Source organism: Onychostoma macrolepis, chromosome 03 (assembly GCF_012432095.1).
Source record: "Onychostoma macrolepis isolate SWU-2019 chromosome 03, ASM1243209v1, whole genome shotgun sequence".
In the NCBI taxonomy this organism is placed as follows: Eukaryota; Metazoa; Chordata; class Actinopteri; order Cypriniformes; family Cyprinidae; genus Onychostoma; species Onychostoma macrolepis.
The window spans coordinates 54,049,645-54,055,846 of NC_081157.1; the positions used below are offsets into that span (position 1 = coordinate 54,049,645).

Sequence of the window (6,202 nt, forward strand, 5' to 3'; positions counted from 1 at the left end):
GTGTTTGATCTTGAAATGATTTATTCTAAGGTTCAATAGACGAACCTTCTTAACTGAACAAAGAAAACATATTTTACATTTATTCATCATATTTTATTCAATATTTTTGATCGTGTATCGTGGTTTCGTGCCTTTGTCTAATGCTTTAGATGCATCAGAATGCGGATTTTTCACCGTCCAACATGAAATTAAAGAGGTGTATCAGCCGAGCTTGTTTCACCTGTTTATTATTATTATTATTATATTTGACTCACATATAGAATAAACTTATCATCCATGCTTTTCCCCCTACAGACCCAACAAGGTCTATGGGGGCACAGTTGTAAATTCCTAGAGGTCTAGTTTCTCAGAAAGTGTATATGCATCATATAAGAAAAGGGTCATAATGAAAAACCTCCTCTCGATCTCCTGTGACTGTCATTTTACTAAGTCAGATGATCAGGATTATGGATGACGTTGTTCACATTTTGTTTGCTGGACTGTATATGTCATTACAATGACTGTAGGTGAGGCCTTCTCTCTCTAAGAGCAGTCAGTGTTATAGTGTAGAAATAAATGAAATTAAGAAAATTTCGACTTGAGAGCGTTTGACTAAGTCCGTATTACTTTTTAGGACAATTATCCATATCCGTAGGATCATAAGTCTTGTTGATTTACACATACAACTGAAGCATATCTAGCCATCACTCTGAATGCCACACATTCAGTAAAGTTGATGTTGTACGTCTTCTTGAAAAGGTTACAGACAGAAAATATCGAGGAATTTTGTGAGAACAAAAACCCTATGTATCTCAAGAGACACAGTTTCTAAGAGAATCGCCATATGAATACAGACAATTACGCACGTGGGCATTTGAGTATATTTTTTCCTAACGTCACTAGATTTAGACCTCTTGTTCAAGATAGCTGATGACGATATTCACATTTTATTTGTCATACCAACGATTCGTTTCTTTCAAAGTTTTCAGTTTGCTATTAAATATTAGGCCTATGCATACTACCCTTATAAGCATAAGCATCTGTCTCGCGACACAAGGCCTCAATCTTACTATTTCACTGTTACATGTACATCTATTTCATTCATACAGTTACGCATTACAATTTGAAGATGGTGTGGAAGCAATATTTTCTTTCTACGTGTCTCTAAACGTGGCTTTAATAAGTAAATCACAGATGTCAAGTTGTTGATTCATTGAAAGGTGCATGTTATTGTCCGTTTTAGACGGTCTGCACCAACACACAGACGCATGATTTAGGTATTCATCTGACCAAAAGTTTTGATCTTGGGGGAAACACGCACAACACCAACTGAGAGTTGTCATGATTGTCTTCATAACTGATCCACTTTTATTAAAACAACGCGGCATGAAGTTACTGTATTCAACAGCACAGCCCCCTTGAAATATTGTAGTATATCTTTTTTCCCCCTTTCTAAATATCATAAATTTAGATTAAATAAATATTAGATGTTAAGTGTTTCCAAGTTGTCATGCCTGTCGTTGATTTTCATAACATATGTTTCACCAAACCTAAAGGACTGAAAAATAGGTTTAGTTAGCCTGAAAATGCAAGTGAACTGAGATTTCATACTGAGATAATCTACAGAACGTAAAACATTCTCGCAGTTATATTAGAGTTTTGGATTCTAGTTTATGTTGAATATTGTTTGTTACAGTACCACTGGTTTAACACCTCATTACTTGAAGACACGTACTGTATAAATCACAAAGTTTTTCACTGTAGTAGCCCGACTCTCAAATCAGACCAAAAAAAAAATGCTTGAGTCCTAGTAGTAGCAGTATGAAAATCGGTGGGTTTTTATCTTTCTATGATTTGTTCATATTCGTCAATATTTAGGTTATGTGAATTTGCTTGATTTAATAAGATATTGCTTTAATCCGTCGTCTTCATTCGAGACATTTACGTTATATTATTAATACTATCCTAGTTTAGATATCAATTTACCAGACCTATTTCTTTATAATTATTTATTTTATAACATAAGCTCACATTTGGACTTATTTAAATGGAGACCTGACGCTTTAGAAATAAAATCAACTAAAGAAATAGAAAGAGAAATTTGATCTGCATCCTGTAAAAAAAGAGTGGTATCATCTGCTAACTGACTAATACCAAAAGTCATGTTAAATACTTTCAACTTTTTAACACTTGAATCGAGATTAATTAAACGAGCCAACAGATCTGTTTCAATAATAAACAAAAGAGGGGACACCCCTGTCTTACACCACGACCAATCATAAACCTTTTAGATGTACCAAACGGAAGAGATATTGAACTATTTATATCCCTGTAAATCATCCTTATAATATTCACAAATCTGTCTCCAAAACCAAAAGACTGTAGAGCATGAAATAAAAAAGAAAGTTCTAGCATATCAAAAGCTTTTTTGAAGTCCAAAAATAAAATAAAACCATCATCTTCTATCCACTCACCATATTCCAACAAATCTATAATCAATCTTATATTATTATGAATGGAGCGACCCGCCAAAAAACCTGATTGAGATTCATTAATTATCTTATTTATACCTTTTTTAAGTCTGTTGGCAAAAATGTGTGTAAAAATGTTATAATCAGTATTCAACAAGGTTATCGGACGCAGATGATCTATATATCTAGAGTCTTCATCGGGTTTAGGTAATAACGTAATCAGCCCTTGTCTCTGCGTAGAGCTTAATGTGCCTTCTTCAATAGATTGTAGAAAAGCTTTAAATAATCATTCTTTTAAATCATCCCAAAAAACTCTGTAAAAGTTAGAAGTTAGCCCATCAGGACCAGGTGATTTATTTAATTTGAGTTTTTTTCATAGCTAAATCTATTTCTTCTATTTGCACATCTTCATCACAAAGTTTTTTAAATTCGCCATCAATATTAGGAATAATCTGTTGTATTTTTTTCAAAAAACAAATTACAATCTGTTTGAGAAAAATTGGACGAATACAAATCCTTATACAACTTAAAGATTTCATTACTTATTAATTTAGGGTCAGAATTTTCTGTGTCGTCAAGTATCAATGATAATATAGCATTTTTGGCTTGCCTTCTTTTTTCAAGTCTGTAGAAATATGCAGTGCTCTTCTCTCCCTCTTCAGTCCACCTGGCTCTGGACCTAATATAGGCACCCTCTGCCTTTCTAATATATGCTGCCCAATTGTGTTTGTTGTATTAACATATGATTTTTATCTTCTTTACTTAAAACCTCTTTACTACAATATTTATTTATTTGATGAATAATATTACATTCATCCTGCCTTTTGACCTTTGCTAACATTTTACTATAATTAATGGAGAACTCTCTAATTTTAAATTTAAGGTATTCCCATCTATTTACATGAGAGGAAAATGTTGCATCCTTTGTAATTTTTTTAATTAAATCTTTTATCTTATTACAAAAACTTTCATTAAACAGTAAATCCGCATTAAATTTCCAATAATCTTTCTTCCTTGAAATCTCAACTACTGGTTTAAATGAGATGGCAATACTACAATGGTCTGTAAGCGGAGCGGCCGAGAGCATTCCTTCACATAAGTCATCAAGTGATCTGACACAAGCCAAAAGTCAATTCTAGATTTACTTGAAGAACTGGAGTTCATCCATGTATACTGTTTGCAAGAGGGATTAAGATGTCTCCATACATCTAACAGACTTCATTTTAAACATAACCGAGAAATCAGTGCGTTAGGTTGAGTAGTAGGCCTACATTTAGATGGGTATCGATCAATAACCTCCTCTGGCACAATATTAAAATCTCCACCCAAAATAATATTATCAGTTGGATATAAAGTTCTTAATTCTACAATCACATCTAGAAGCTCTGAGAACAAACGCTGATTATGTGACATACTGTTATACCCGTATATATTAATCAAAATAAAAAAAGACCTCTTCAATATTCAACACGAGCACCACGCAATGCCCATTAATATCCACACGAGCTGTAATTATCTTTCCAGGAGATTTGTTAATCGCCACTCCGGCTGAACGGGTAGTTCCATGACTAAATACTATTTTTTTCTCCCCATTGATTACTCCAAAATGTAACATCGTTCACACTGGAATGTGTCTCTTGAAGAAAGATCAAATGTGAGTCCCGATTTCTACAAAATAAAAACATAGCTTTTCTTTTTACTAAGTTTTGTAATCCCCTTACATTAACTGAAGTGATCGAAAACGGTATTTTAACAGAGAACATAGAGATCAACACAAAAAACTACAAAATGATTACAAAAAAATGAACACAAAAAGAAAATTAAACAATGTAGCCACAAGTTTTCTTGTTTGAATGCTTCTAGAAGCACATACCTCACTGCCCGGTCTCTCTCAAACATAACACATCTCCTGACAGATACACTCGTGTGATAATACAGCAAGAAAACGACTAGGTAACATTCATTTGTCTCCCTTCAATGTAACCGTTTGGACCTCTGAAGTAAGCTTTTTTCCCTTCTTTCCGAGCTTTTTCTATTCGAGGCCACAACACAGGCATTTCGGTCCTCCCTTGTCAAGTCTTCCACGAATCTCACTCCTCGGTCTTTACACACCGAACAGTTCTTTGTCACTTTCCAGATCTCCTCTCTATATTTCCTCATTGTGAACTGCACAATCATTTGTCTCTGCTTTCCGTGTTCTTTTTTTCCAACCCGATGTACAGAGTCAATGATATCCTCCAGCTTGTGAACCAGATGTGGAGCGATCTCACCGATGAGCCCGCAAACCTCTCTCCGGGGGTCTTGGTCAGATTTCTCCTGCGGGCCGTTGATACGGAGATCCCACCTTCTCTTGTAACGCTCCAGTTCTGTTCCTCAATTCAGTGTCCGTTTTATTCAGTTTCCTTATTTCTTTGCTCATTTCTGCATTTTCTCTTTTACAGTCTTTTATCTCCGCTGCATTAAACTCAACTGCCTTCGAAATTTCCGCCATCTTGACACAGTTTTTCCGCATCTGATCCATTAAAACTTCCATCTTACTGTCTTGAGTGTCAAAACGTGTCGTGAGAGCACTGATAGCTTGCAACAAGACCACGTTGGAGACCTCTTCCTCGTCAGCTTTCAGCTTCTTCATCTCGCTACCTTTCGTCGGAGTGATATGAGAAGAATCACGCCGTTTCTCTTGTAACGCTCCAGTTCTGTTCCTCAATTCAGTGTCCGTTTTATTCAGTTTCGTTATTTAACAATAAATAACTAACATATTTAGTTTATTATTACTGTTAAATACACATTTTTATTTTACAATACAGTAGGATTATTGCAGCTGTAACATTTACTTTTTTATAATAAAATGCATATTTTGATTATTATTATTGTTTTTGTTATTGTTACTATTAAATACTCACATTTTATTGTTCATTACAAAATTTGCAATAGTAACTAGTAATAGTAAAATGTTTTTAATTGTTATAATAATAATAATAATTATTATTATTATTATTATTATTGTTGTTAAATACAGATTAATTTTAATATGATTAAAATGTGATTATTGCAATTGTAACAAATATTACATATTAAAGATTTAAAGATTTGTAACAAATTTATTATATTTTGTTATTTTGTTATACTTTAATAAAATAAAATTCATATAAAAGTAATAACAACAACAATAATAATAATACTAATCATTTATTATTATTATTGTTGTTATTATTATTATTAAATGGTTTTATTTTACATTACATTAGAGTATTGCAATTGTGGTATATTTGTACTTTTACTTTATTCATTATTTCTATTCATTATAATTAAAATGATAATAAAATAAAATTCATATTTTGGTTGTTTACTGCTATTATTATTATTATTATTATTATTATTATTGAATACTGATTTTTATTTTATAGTAACTTTTTATGGTTTTGTGTAATTGTTATAATTAGCAATACATAAATAATTATTATTTATAAATACTATATACTATATAATATATAATACTATTATTTTTATTATTATTATTTTTAGTGCAGTAAGATAATTGCAATCATTTCCTTTTTGATATACTGAAAATAATAAAATTGTCGTTTATTATTATTATTATTAAATCGTTTTTATTTTACAGTACAATATGATTATAGCAATTGTAACATTTACTTGTTTTCTATAATTCAAATAATAGTTAAATCAATAAAAGGACTCCAGTATTGACACAAATACTTCAGCTCAAGTAATATTTGCATTATATATTTACA

General features: G+C 31.9%; 1 protein-coding gene across 1 annotated transcript in view; it reads right to left on the reverse strand.

Annotated features, from left to right (window-relative positions):
* The window catches only part of LOC131535842 (zinc finger protein 501-like), a 515,807-nt gene that overhangs the window by 190,372 nt on the left and 319,233 nt on the right, over positions 1–6,202 (reverse strand). The gene's annotated exons all lie outside the window — the stretch shown is intronic.